Here is a 15,315-nt window from a genome sequence, read left to right as displayed (position 1 = left end):
TGGTGGTTTTAAAAATGCTTTGTTTATTATTTTTGTGACCTTGAGCAAGTTGTTCCATTCTCTAAGCCTTGGTCTCCTTCTTTGCATAGAGGATGGTGATAATAATAATAACACTACTGACTCTCTAAGCAGTTTTTATGGCACTTCGGCTCCGTGAATAACAACCTCACCAGCTGCTTCTTCCCCGTGGCCATCCTCTGTGCCTGGGGTCTGGGCTCCTGAGGGTTCTTCAGGAGGACATCATAGGACCAAGATGTGTGGGGTGGAGTTAGTGGACAGATGGGCTGAGCCCTTCACCTGTGGGAAGACCCTGGCATAGCCACTCTGTGTCTTTGGTGGCTCTGCACACCATGATCATGCACATATGTTATTTTCCATGCAGGTAGGTACCCAGCTGTGCTGTGACATCTTCCTCACTGAGTCCTGGCCTTCCGTCCCCGGCTGGAAGTGAGCGCCTCAAACCCGGTTCATTAATTCCTGCTGGGCTCACCTTGCAGCCCAGTGAGATAGGAGATAGAGGGTGCCTCCTCTCAGCCTCCCTTTGGAGTGGAAGACAGATTGCTTCAGGAAGTCTGACCTTTCTAGCACAGCACAACTTTTGGAGGGTCAGTATCCATGTGAGAAGGAGGGCCAGTGGTGGCCATCACTGATGACTTTTTTTTTTTTTTTGCAGTGCTAGAGATTAAACCCAGGACCTTGCACAGGCTAAGCACACACTTTACTACTGAGTCACACCCCAAGTCCTCAGTGATGGTTTCACAAAGTTGACTTGCTCTGGTCATATTTTGTATTTGTCATGGAAAGGGACTTGTGTCAGGAGAAAACAGCAGAAACACAGAATCATCAAGGGATGACAGGAAGAGGGCAGGAAGAGAAGGTGTATCAGTCAGCTTCTCATTACTGTAGCAGACATCTGAGACAATAAACTTACGAAGACAAAAGTTTTATTGTGGCACCCTGTTTTAGGGGTGTTAGCTCTGTTGCTTTGGGACTGTGTTGGCATGTCACATCGTGAGCAGATGGTATCGCAAAGGTTTTCACCTCTTGTCCAGGAAACAAAAGAGAGGGAGAGAAGGCTGGGTCTCATCTGACCTTTGAAGGCACTACCCCCAAGGGCCTTCGCTAGGCCTCCACCATTTAAAGTTCCACCACCTCCTTGTAGCATCACCCCGAGGACCGAGCCCTTCACACGTGGGCCTTTGGGGACATTCCAGATCCCAACCGTAACAGTGAGGAGATAGGGGAATAAGTCCAAGAGTTCTTCATGTGGTTGGGAGAACTCCCACAGTAAAATCTCCACGTTCATTCATTCAGACACCAAGTGTTTGCTGAGCACCCTCAAGGCTCCTCCAGACCCACAGCATCAGCAGGGTTAGGTTCTGCAGCAGACACTGCCCTGGGCCGACGACATAGTCACCTGGTGTCATCCACAGACGTCATCACCTGCCTGGGCCTGGCCCTGGGATTCAGCAATGCTCTGTGGTCACATGGCCTACCCACGTGGCCTACCCTGCAGTGTCTCAGGATTCCATGTGGATGGAGCACCCTTCACCTCCATCCTGAGGAAGTTGTGGTGACTTCATGTCCACTCTGACAGGGACTCTAAGAGGTGGGTCCTTTAGGTCACTGGGGGTGTCCCCTCAGAGGAGATAAAGGAATCCTGGTCTCTTCATCTTTCTCTTGTTTCCTGGCCACATGGTGAGCAGTTTTGCTCCAGTGTGCTCTCTCTGCAATTGCCATCTGGAAACTCCACCAGAGTTCTAAAGGCAATGGGTCTATCTAACCATGGACTGGAATCTCTAGAACTGTTGGCCAAAATTCTCTTTGTAAGTTTATTATCTCAGGTATTTGTTAGAGTAGTGGAAAGCTGACTGAGTACTGAGTACCACTTGGACTGAGTACCACGTGGACTCCTACAGCAGGGCTAAGACCAGGGTGAGACGGTGGAGATGTATGGGAGGCTCCGGGCAGGAGGCTTGCTGGCCTCACCCTGGCTAGGCCCTGCTGAGGCTCCTGCACATGGCTGAGGACCTACGCCAACCACGTGCTCACTACTGGAGAAGCTACATCAATGGAAAAGACCAGGAGAAAGTTCCACCCTGAGTTTCATTCCTTTGCAGCCAATTCAGTGGCTTTCAGCTTCAAATCACCATTGATAAATTCCTCTGCAAGAATGAATCTGCCGTATATTAGGCTCAAAATCCAGTGGTCCTGGCTCTCAGGCTGTGACCGGCACCACCCTATGACCATCCCTGACTCTACCATTGTCACAAATCAGTCGTTGCTGCTTAGCAGAAAAGAAAGCACTCCAAGGATGAATACCGTGTGCTTGTGTATGTCTGGGGGAGGAGAGAGCAGACAGACGCAAAGGAGAGAAATATTCAAATCAGGAGAGAAGAAACCGATCAGAACCTTTTTAGTTCAAAGGCAAGGCTGATCTCATGGCATATGACCTGTGCCATCACGTGGGCCCTAAGCCAGGAAGGGTTCGGTGCTTATGGATTTGGCATTGCTGCCATCTTAGAATTCTTAGTCACTTGATCTTTGAACTTGTGTTTTGGAATTGAAGTCTAATGGGGCCACGGACAGTGTGCAAGTACAGAGAAAAATGCCTGCAGTCTGTGTGTCCCAATATCTATTTGCCCAACTTACCTTCCCAATGCCGGCACAGCATCTGTGCGGACCCAGGATGCATGGGTTTCAGAGACACGCAGTGAGTCCTAGGTCAGCATGTGGCGTCTCCATGTGTAAGAGGGACCCAGACAGCCCAGGAAACTTTCTGTGGAACCAGAACTCACTCCAAGTGCAGAAAGAAGGCAGTGGCTCTCTAAGAAAGAGGACAGCTATGGCGCCTGGCATTTCCCTTGTCATCTAAGTTACTTTCCCACATTTGCCGACCACACACCCTGAAGATGAGGACACAGAGGGAAAGGGAAGGATCGAGCAGTCACGGTTCTCAGTCTCTGATGCTTCTTGCTTATCAGTCAGCCAAAGGCAGAGAGTGCTGGGAGAATGCTCACTTATCAGCAAGTGAAATAAAGATGGGCAAGTTAGTTCCCTAAAGCATTTCCACTGTTCTTGTGAGGACAAAACACACAAGCACATATGAGCTACAAAATCAAAATGTAATTTCCACGATTCCTCATGTGAGTTGAATACTCTTGTGTAGTTGAAACTAGCACTGCACACACAGTACAATTCATGCTCATCATTTAAAAGTTATTTTACTTGGACTCACACTAAAGAACTGAAAAACAGCACAGCGAGTCAGTAAAGAGGCTGTGGATGAAAGGAGAACTCTATCTTTCATATAATTTCATATTATTTTCCTTTTTTTCCTGCCTTTGGAACCAGGGCCCTACATTTTAACTTTGCACTAGGTTTTGTGAATACAGAGAAGGGTTTTGTCTGAAAGGCCCATCAAACTCATAGCAGAATATTATTTTGAGATACTTATTTGGGACTTCAAAGGTAAAGTGGAATTTATGAAGTTTCTAGAGAGAGAAAGAAGATGTAATTTGCAAGAAACGAAGTGACCAGGACAAGAACTGGTGGAATCAGGTCAGGAGCGCTGTGCCCCTTTAGTTGCTGGGCACTGAGGGGGGACTTGTCCAGGTCCTCACTGGTGGTGGCTCCGTGGACCTGAGCTATTGAAGCAGCCCAAGCTCATGTCATATCTCCATGTGCTCTAGAAACCAAAGGAGAGGGAAGGGACAGTGGCTGGGACCTGGGCTGGGCTGGGCTGGGCACACAGGGCTCCTGGTGACCCTCCCAGGGTGTCTCTGCAGAGCTGGCCCTGGAGCCAAGCCAGCTTCCTGGAACTTTCTGAGACACAGCCTGGCTGGGCCTGCGTTGCAGGTTGGTGGGCAGCAGTGTGCAAAGACGTGCTGGAACACAGTGTCCCGGTGACGGCACTGCCCCTGGGCCTGGGCTCTGCAGCCACGTAGGAAGTCCAGGAGGCCGAAGAGGCTGGAGAGGCCAGGCTGGTACGCAACACGCCAGACACACGCAGACACACAGACACACGCCTACATAGAGACACAGACACACAAACAGGCTCGTGGACATATACACAGACACACAACAATTAAAATTCTCTTGGGCTTTTCAAATACAGAAAAAAAATATCCAAACAATTCATTTCGACCAAGCAAACTCCTGTCAGTGGAAGGAGCGGGTGAGTGACATGGGAACTGAACCTTGTCTCTCATTCCGTCCACCGTGTTGTCCTGCAAGAGGCATTAATGAGCACCCAGCTGCAGCTGTGCAGGAGGAGGGACACGTGGAACCAAGAGCTTGGGAAAGGGCTAGCGGGGCAGTACTGCAGCCAGGCCCCTGCCTCGGGCACCCAGCACTGTTCCAGGTACCATGGGAGGTGTGGAGAGGAAGGGGTGACTCCTGCTTTCAAAGAACAATGGCTTCTCTGTGCAGCCCAGTGCAAATCTGGACATCCACCCAAGGGGATAATACAACACAGGAGCTTACCTGTGGGGACCTCCTGGTTCCTTACCCAGTGGACCAGGCTCTGAGGCTGGGATTGTGGGGAGCCTGGTCACCCAGTCTCACAACCACAGGTGAGGCCCCACTGCGCGGCAGGAGGAAGCTCCAGGGGTCCACGTTGGCACGTCTAGAGTGGAAGGGTACCTCGACTCCCATTAGGAGCAGCCCCACTTTGATTTGCACATTGCATTCTTACAAATAAGAAATCAGCAAGATACAGAGGAAAACATCTGGTTCTACCTTCTACATGTTGACTTTCTATCTTACTGATTTCTTCATTCTTAGGAATAACATTCTTCATTCTACAAAAACCTCTCAATTTTTCAGTTCACTAATTCTTTCTTCAATCGTATCTATTTTGCTAGAGAGCTCGTTGATTGAGCTTTTATTAACAATTATCTTCTAAATTTCAAAGTTCTACAGTTATTTTTTGAAACAGCCTCTTTTTATTTCATAGTTTGTCATCGTTAGTTTCTTGATTATGTTTCTCACAATCGTCTCTGAAGCTGTAATCCACATATTAGCTGTTCCCTTGATCAAGAAGCATTAGGCTTGCTGAATTTGAATGCCATGTTCCATAGCATTCATTTTGCTCAAATGTTGGCAGCTTTTGCCTTATCTGTTGTTATCTTTCTGTTTGGAAATCCCTAATCAGCCATGTTTCTCTCTGCCCTAGTTTTCTCATTTGTAAAATAAGGGATTCAAATAGATTAGTGGTTTTCAATTCTTTTGAGTTTTGGTGAATATTGTTAAATGAAAATTCATACTGTGAGATCTCTCCTCCTAAATATTTATTTTGGCATGTTTCTAGAAATGGAGGGGTCTTCATGGCCGATAGACTCACGGTGACTCACTTGCCATCCCACTCATCAATAGGAACAGAACCCTCATTAACAGTTTCCAGATAGAGTCGTAAAAAAGAAAACTGCAAGTCACGAGTGAGTGCAGGACTACATTTATTTTATTTAAGTGGACCTACTGATTTCAAAGGAGCCATTTCCAGAAAAGACTGGGCTGAGATCCATTGTTGGCCTCTGTGTATAATATAAAAGTAGATGCTATAAATTCATGGCATTCTGCCCATCATAAAAAGAGGAAAAATGCATTTTCTGTTAGACCTCAAGACTGCTCTTTCCCAACCATGGGCAGAGCAAACATCAGGTGGGCAGATGGCTTTGTGACAGGGAGTACAGTTTCTGATCCAGAAATAGGTCAGCACACCAGTGGGAAAATACCTGTTGTTTTAAAAATAGGTGTGTGTGTGTGTGTGTGTGTGTGTGTGTGTGTGTGTTTCCTTAAGTGTGCTTGAGATTCAGCAAAGAAAGGAGGAAGTGGGAGTTTTGAATTGGTTTGTCCTCTTTTATCTGGGGAGGAGAGTATTTGCTTAAGTGTTTTAGCCAGGCTAATTGAATTCCTTCTTTTGAGGAATTCAGTTTTTGTCTGAATCAAACGAATAAAAATGATTTTAAGATGCTGCACTCACAGCGTTTAGCAAGATGGTAACCTGCTGCTGCCTGGCTCTGGGAGGCTCCACCCTCCTCCTCCAGCCCTGGGAGGAAGGGCTGCCCTGCCTGGTCCACCGCCACACTCTGGCCCCTCTGTCCTTTTGAGTGCACTCTGGAAGAATCCCTGGGTCCCTGGTTTCAAGTGTGAACGTGCTTCACTGTTTGGGATAGTCTGGACCCTTTGTCTTGACAGACATCACCACCAAGACGGTTCCTGTTTTCCCTCCTGCTGCATCCTGACGATCAGGGCCCGTGGTGGCAATTGCTTGCTGGTCCCTTCTAGTGCAGTGCTGGTGGCCTCCATCCAAGGCTCCTGCCTCCAATCACTGCACAGTCCTTACAGGCCCAGGGAAGGCAGCACGGACCAGAGAAGAGAGCAGAGAGAGGAAGGTCAATAATGGAGGACGGAGTGTCTGCAGGTGGCCTCTGCCTTTGTGAGGCCCACCCCACAGCACAGTTGCTTTTGTGCTGTTATAAGATACACACACACACACACACACACACACACACAGCACAACACATGCATATACACATACACATGAACACATATACTACAGTTTGGATCTAAAATGTCCCTTAAAGACTCATGTATCAAAGGCTTGTGCCCCAGAAGGGCACTATTAGGAGATGGTGGAAATGTCAAGAGAGGGGACACAGCAGGAGGTTTTAGGAAATCATGGAGGAGCCTTGAAGGAGACAATGGGAGGCCATCCCTTCTCTCCTCCTCTTGCCCTTTCAATCCCAGTTAGGAGGTGAACAGCTTTGCTCCACCATGCTCTCCTTCCATGAAGACTTGCTAGACACAAACGCAATGGGGCCCAGCCAATCAGGGACAAAAACCTCAAAAACTGTGAACCAAAACAACCTTTTTCTCTTTATAAGCTGGTATTTCAGGTATTTGTTATAGTAATGGAAAGCTGACTGACACACATACATACATATATATTCGCACACACATACAAGCATACAAATACAGAAACATATCCATATTGTACACAGCACATACACTATATATATATATATATATATATATATATATATATATACACACACACACATATGCATGCACTCATATGTACATATGTATACAGACACACCTTATACACAACAATATTAATACATATACACATGCATGAGCATACATGCAAGCAGACGCATTTGCACACATATACATACATGCACACATGCACACACGCATCAACACAAATGAACATAAAAGTAGCACATCTCCTAAGTGTGTGGGTTGTTGAATCTTTACAAACTGAGCACGTCCATGCTGGCCTCATGTCCCTTCCTGATCCCTGATTGACCATCATCCTGACTTCTAATGCATACAACACGTTCTGCGACATTCTCTATTTTGTGTAAATGGAATTACAGTTTGTACTCTTCTATCTAGGAACTTTCATTCAAAGAACGCATGCAAGAGACTCGCACGTTTTGTCAGGGAACAGTGGGTCATGCCCTCTCACGTCCACTCACTGCATTCATCCTGGTGGGAATAGATCCCACCGCTGATGGCCGACCTTTGGTTCTCTGTGCTCATTCCCACAAGCTGGTCAGAGGCTTCAGTGCTTTAAAGATTGCTGCTGGGTTGAAACAGATGGTGTGGCCTGAATCTTTGGGAAGGATGGGGAAGGGGAAATGTTGTTCAAAGAATACACAGTTTCTGTCAGACAAGAGTGGCTTCCGTGAACTCCTACACAGCATGGAGGTGTAACTGATGATCGTGTATTTCAAAACTGTTTTTTTTTTTAAGTTGACTAAATATTCTCCCCACAAACAAATGATAAGCATGTGATGGACGTTCATTAATTCAATTTAATCATACCACAACGGGTACATATATTAAAACATCACACTGTATCCCACAAACCTACACAATTATTATTAGTCAATTAATGAAATTTTAAAATGACAGAGTAAAACCAGACTTTACACTAGAAAAGAAAAAAAGAAAAGAAACAAAACAAACCCAGCCCTACCCTGTGTACAGCTTGACTGGGTTCACCCTGCAGCCTAGGGGCAGAGTGAGAGCCACTTCTAGACCCCAGGGGAACGGCTCTTTTCCTTTCTCTGAGGGTGGGCAGTGTGGACAGAGTTCCCAAAGACGTTAAAACACAGACAGCCGGCTGTGCGCGGGCGCCTGCTAGCTCATCCCCACCCTGGGTTTGTGATGAGAAGGGGTGGGCAGAAGGAGAGAGGAGGGGCAGGTGACCCCAGTCACACACAGCAATTTTCTGGAACACCTGGCTGTGGTTGCCACAGGTGTTTCTCCCATCGAGAAGATTCTGGAAGGCATCTAACTTGTCCTTGTACAAAAAAGTCGGAGTTGGTTTCCTTCTGTCTTCTAAAAAGTCCCCTTGGATTGAGGGAGGTGGGAGTCGGCCCTGGGAACAAAGTAATGCCAGAAACCTCAGAGAGACTTCAAACCACAGGAGGGAGAACAGGAACCTGCTGCCCAAAGCCTCTGACCAGAAACCAGATTTCCTTACCCACACCAAACCTGAATGGCTGTAGACCACAGAGACCTTCAGGACCGGGCCATTCAAAGGCCTTGAGGTTTGCATTTTTTGCTTTGGGTTGATAAAACCACAATATTACTGCTTTTATTGAACATGTATTAACTCCATGGTATTATCTAGTATTTGCAAGCTCCAGAGCAAACCTTTCCTGAGGAGACCATGGTTTGGTGAATTAACTAAGTATAAAAATAAATAAATTTGTTGAATGAGGGAGGTGGGTTATGTTCCCAGATTCACCTGGACCCCAGGAGGAAATTTGATTGAGTTTCAAGACACAAGCCACACCCATCTCTGAAGGGAAGCTGCCTTGCAGTCCCCAAAGCACAGACTTCACCAGGATGAGGCACTGTGGTCCCCACTGTCAGGTCCTGTCTGGGTTCCTGGAGATGCCATCTCCCAGGACTATGTAAGAGAGAGAGAGAGAGAGAGAGAGAGAAGGAAATTTGACTTTTCCCCCCTGATTTCCACACCAAAACAGATATCTAAGGAAAGGTGGTAATATTTAAGAAAATACAGAGAAATCCCTTTCCTTCTAACCTAAAGTATTATTCAATTTTCTAGTACTATAACAAAATATCTCAGACTGAGACTGTTATAAAGGAAAAAAGTCTATTTAGCTCATAGTTTTGAAGACTGAAACTTCAAGCAGCATGGGGCTGAGTCACAGCATGGCTAGGGCATGATGGTGGAAAACTGTATAAGGAGAAGAGGTCACATGATGAGATGGGAAGCCAGAGAAAGGGAAGGGTTGACCTTGTTCTTTGATAACAACCCACCATCAAGAATTAACCAGCATCAAATATGAAATAAATTAAAATAAAATGAAAGAAAAAATATCACGATACTACTAAAAAGGCAAAGTCCTAGGAATGAATTTAACAAGAAATATGAATATATGATAAGAAAAAATAATTAAATCCCAAGTGTGGACAGAAAAAAAGATTTGACTATATAAAAAGCTGTTTTTTCTCCAACAAAAGGCATAGTATTGCAAAATTGGCAATTCTTCCCATATTCCCTAAATCTGAGACAAATCCCTAATAAAATCTAGAAATATGTGCTTGTAAATGGAATTAAGGGAAGTCTGAACACGAAAAAAATGGGAAAGCACTTATCAAATAGGTTCCAAATTTATCGCAGAGTGGGCAATGTGGCAGGTGGCCTATAGTATGTCCCACGGGCGAAGTATGGATTCTACAATTGTGGAGCATTTTTTAAAAAAAAATTATATGGTCCATCGTGGCACATAAAGCCTAAAATACTTACTCTCTGCTCCTTTCTGGAAAGGGTCTGTTCTAGAGCATCATCCTTTATAGCCATTTGATGAAGGAACAGAATTAGACATAACTAAAGGAATAATAGGTGGTACAGAAATGAGCAGGATCAAGGCAGGCAGGGGCCTTGGTTAATTGCCATTCCAAATCACCAGGGAGGCATGAAGTAGCCATGTCTGCTTTGGACTCACCTAGAAATCCCTAAGGAGCAGAAAAACAAAAAAACAAATTGATTAATGATTGCACATGGTACCCATGTACGGAAATAATTCCTGCTCTACTCCCAACTTTGGAGGGGCGAAGTCTCTTCTTAACTACACAGATAACCACCTGTTATCCAAACCAGAAAAGATATTTAGAATGTTTAAGATAATAATTTCTTTAATATACAATGAGCTTCTACAAATAAAGAGAGTTTCTCAATAGACAATAATCTAAACACACAGTGATGAAGCAAAAATGACCAAGGAATGTGTTTGATCTTGGACACAATTAAAGAAAGAAAGATCAAATTGTGGATATGTTTTTTTTTCCTTTATCAAAATGACCAAAAAAATTGGGGATACCTGGCATATACCAGTGAAGGCTTTCTGATGAATTGATGGTACCCCTGAAATCCGAGGGGTATTTGCAAGGACATCTGAAGGAGTTACTTGGCAGAGGGTGAAAGCATCCCAGAGAGAACAGTTTGCCCAATTCCTGGACTGAGGGTGGTGTGGGGCTTCCCAGTTTGAGAAACTGAAGGGCTTCGTGTCTATATTTGATGACATAAGTTAGACGCAAGGCAGGTCCTGGGCACAGAGGTAGGAATTTTGCCTTTGTCCCCCAAACCTTGCAAAGTATGTAAAAGGGGCCAGCAACATGACCAGAAGTGTCCTTGAACCAGTCTGTCTGACTGCTGGGAGGAAAGCCAGTGAAGGACTGGGTGGGTGAAGGGAAGTGTAACACAGGCTCATGTGATCCCCCTTCTCCAAATTCTAAGAGCACCTATGTCCTGTGCCATTGTGAAGATTAAATATATTGATCTACTTGAAAGATACAGTTCAATACACAACCCATGGGAAATGCCCAATACCTGCTTGCTATTGTCAGGTCTTTTCATATATGTCCTACTAGGCAGGGCTGTCCAAACACATAAAATGCTAAGGGTAAGCTGCAGAGTAGTGTGCTCTCTAAATCCTCATGTGTGCAAAAATAACATAAAACAAAAGCACGTTTGTAACTGTATATGCAAAAATATTTCTTGAGCAGTATGTCAAGGAGATGCCTGAGTGTTCGTGTTGATTGCAGCACTATTGGCAAAAGACAAGATATTAAATCAACCTACGTGTCCATCAACAGTTGGTTGGATAAGTAGAATGTGGGATGCATACACTATGGGATATTATTTATCCATGAAAAAGAGTGAAATCCTGTTATTTGCAGAACTGTGGATAAATTCCAGGAAACTGTGTTGGGTGAAATAAGCTAGCTCAGAAAGACAAACACCACATATGTGGAAGTTAAAAATTATCTGATCCCATAGAAGTAGAGAGTAGAATAGTAGATAGGAGGTTTAGGGAGAGTAGGCAGAAGGGGGTTTAAACAGAGGCAAAATACAGTTGGATAAAAGGAATACATTATAGTGGTCTATGGCACAATAGAGTAACTACAGTTAATAATAATTGTATTAGATATTTCAAAATGGCTTGAAGAGGGGATTTTGAATGTTCCCAGAACAAAGAAATAAATGATAAATGTTTGGGAAAACAAAAATCCTAATTACCTTGATTAATGATTGCACACTGTACACATGTATAGAAATAATCACAATGTTTTCCACAAATATATATAATTATTATGTCTCAATTAAACACAATTTTTAAACGTAAAAACATGTATCCTGGATGGATACGCCTTGGTCAATAGGGGAATTGGTCTGGGGCAAAGGGAGTTTATGTTAGCTTTTCACATTTTAAAGCATAAAAATAGTAGCATTTATTGCAATAAGTTTGGGGAACATAGACAATTGTTGAGGCTGAATGAGAAACTTGTTTAGCACTCAAAGTAAGTCCTTTAACAAAAGGAAAGAAGGCAATAAAGCAAAAAAGTCTGTGGGCTGCCTTTGGTTTCCAGCAAAGAAATAATCTAACATGGGGGAGAGGAGAAAGGAATGTGTCAGCCAGCTTTGCAGCACTGAGACCAAACAAAATACCTGATGGGAACATCTAAGAGAAGGAAAAATTATTTTGGCTCATGGTTTCAGTCCAAGGTTGTGGGGCTCCAAGGCAGAAGGGCAGGGCCGAACATAGCTGTTCATCTCATGGCAGCTGGGAAGGAGGGGTGGAGAGAGAGAGAGAGAGAGAGAGAGAGAGAGAGAGGAACCAGGGACAGAATATACTCCCCAGGGGCATATCTACTTCCTCTAGTAACACCCTACATCCTCTAGCCATACCCTATTTGCATACAGTTACTACCCAGAAGTTCATTCAGTTATCAATGTATTAATTCAGCAATGGATGAATCCACTGATGAGTTCAGAGCCCTGATCGTTGCCTAAAACCCTCACCTCTAAATCTTGCTATGTCGGGGATCATGCTTTCAAATCATGAGCTTTTAAGGACATTTCAGATGCAAAGCCTAACAGGAAGGCTGCATTTCAGGAACAGAACAACAAATCTGATTTCGCCCAATGTTCACTTTCCTCGAGATTTTTTTTTCTTTTAAGTCAATGAAGAAACTCCCCATCACTAAGAATGTTCTTAACTTCTAGCTCTGGAGCGTCCCATTTATTGGGTTCTGTTGTACATAAAGACTTTGCAACTCATGTGATATGCACCTCTCTGACAAGAGTTTTCCACATTGTTCATGCTCAGAAGATTTTGTCCCATGTGCATAGGGTACTTCAGGAATATCTCACCTCAACTGAGAGCTAGGGATTGCAGAGTTACCATCAATGTGAGTGCCCACCTGCTACTTACTCAGTCGAAAAATAGCTACTCCAACTCCAGTTCTTGGCCCCATGCAGCCACAGCCAGGAAATTGGGACCCCTGCTAATGCTGCTGCAGAACACCAGGGCCTCCCACCAGGCTTCCTGGTGGAAAGAGTAAGCACAGCAAAACACAGGCCCTGCTACCCTCTGCCCTACAAACCATAAGTACATGCACCTTGGAGACCTGAAATTAAATGATGAGCAGAATCTAGTTGCAAGGCAATTTGGGGAATAACATTCTTAGCTTCCCAGCTTCTGCACACTGAAAGAACAGAAAGCATATAGGATTCTCATTTGCCAGAATGTAACAACTCAGGGTGCAGATGCACTGATTTAAAAAAAAAAAAGGATCAAAATTACTGTTGATTGGATGTGAGGTGCACATTCTGAGTCTCGTGGGACCACACCTGTCTCTCCCTTTTTCAAGAGCATCCCTCTCTGATACCCAGCAGTAGTAGCCTATGCCATGGGTTTTATGAAGGAGAACAATGAGGTCAAGGAAGAATCATTACTCTCAGAAACATCTTTGATAATGGGTAAGAGCAGGATCTGTCAGTGAACATTAGGGGCTAGAACAAAAGGTTGCCCCCATCACAAGGCAGTGAGAAGGCAGCCCTGCTAATTCACATGTAGACCTATGCCAATGGACATCCTTCATCTCATTTAACCTGCCAGAGATCTGAGATCTGAGGTAGAAGTGGCTTTGTTGATACCAAGGCTAAAATGAGTCCATGTAACAGACGGTTTTAGGACAAGTGATCAATGTACAAAGCAATTTTTAAGTAAATGAATGAACTGAAATAATTCAGGATAAATAATTCAGGGTCAGCATGAAATGGGAAGCCCTTGGGCTGTAGGAAGGAACAGAGAGTTACTGCTGCTCTGTGGGAAGCACCTAGTGAGGCACCCACAGGACTCAACCTCCCCAAGGTCCCATCTCTGCAGGGAGCAGGGGGTGGTAGACTGCCCTTCGGCATGTACAGAGCTGCTGAAATACAGTACCTTTACTAGTGTTATCATGGAAGCTCAGTAGGGCTGATATTAATGGTCCCTGTGCCATATCTTTAGTTGCAATCATCAGGATTTGGGGACCCCAGAATATTTACATTTTTTCAGTGCACAAGACTTCAGAGGAGACTATGAGGAACATTTGATATCAATGTCAAGCTTATGGTACTGAGAAAACTGTGTCCCAGAGAACAGCAGCTGCATTTCAGTGGATGGAGACTTTCTATCAACCAAGATTGTCACTGTTCAGTTAGTATATAATTTTGGTTCAGAGATTTTGTTCTGTGGCTAATGAAAGGAATGTGATAAGTGGCATTTAGGACACGTGCCATTTAGTACATTCACTGTTAGGAATGCCCCTCTTATTGGCATCTCTGACACTGCACAGACCTATTGCTCTTTCTATTCCCCATTTAGTTCTCTAATGCCATGTCCTTTCAGAAAGCCTTGCCTCTAGAAAGACAGAGGCCCCGTGAGGGGTGGAGGACAATTAGACCTGCTTCCTACCCAGAGACACTGTCAGTCCAGTGGGACAACAAGACTTCAAAAGATCAAAGATGAGCACTGAATTCCTGCCGAAGTCAGAGAAGATGCTGTCGAGGTGAATGCATTTCATCTGGAACATGGGAGGTAGCAATGGCTGGAGACTGCAGGGAAGGAAGTTCTAACCCAAAGGGGCTGAATCCATCAGCTGCTCAAGGTCACACCGCTGTAACCCACAGTCATATCCTCAGAGATCGACTTCTCCCTGTCATCGACTCCCCACAGAGGACTGGCTGGGCTCCCCTGGTGGAGTGGTGTACAGCATGCACAGGGGAGGGCAATACACGCCAAGACAGAGAGAGCAGAGTTCTGTGCGTGCTTGTATATTTGCATATGTGCTTGCAGATGGGTTGTGCCATCAGGGAACAAAGGTTATGAGAAAAGAAGTAAACCATTTATTTGGCTTTTCCATGTCTTGCTCTCCTACTGAACACCAAGATGGTGGCTGTAAGAATTCTAGGTGTTCATCTTCATGAAGGATTTTGGAACTTTAGCTGTCTGGTAAGCACTCAAGAAAAGCTAAGTCTGATGTTTGATGAAAAGCATCACCATGTACCTTTCCACAGAATAAACATGGAAAGACAATGAGGCCAGACGGGGAAGGCTTCATGCTGACCCTGAGACCTGCATGCTTCCATCTCAAAGGTTTGTCTGCTGAGCATGCCCAAGATATGCCTCCACATCATCCATGGCCACAGGAGCCCTGGGGAGGTGACGCAAGACAACAGGGGCAAGGAAAGAGAGAGCTCTCGGGTCTTGGAAGGCTAAGAATTATACAGGTTCCAGTGACCTTAATCATAAAATCCATTCAGGAGAATAGAATAGACAATATGATTGATGTATGTGCATTCCATGTTTGTATTATATGTCAAAATGCATTCCACTGTCATGTATGACTAAAAAAATGAATAAAAATTAAAAAAATCCATTCAGGAATCAGGCCATTACATTTCTATGGAGTTTTCTACATCTGATTGTGAAACTAAAT

This window comes from Marmota marmota, unplaced genomic scaffold (assembly GCF_001458135.2).
Source record: "Marmota marmota marmota unplaced genomic scaffold, marMar, whole genome shotgun sequence".
NCBI lineage: Eukaryota > Metazoa > Chordata > Mammalia > Rodentia > Sciuridae > Marmota > Marmota marmota.
This window is presented reverse-complemented; position numbering follows the sequence as displayed.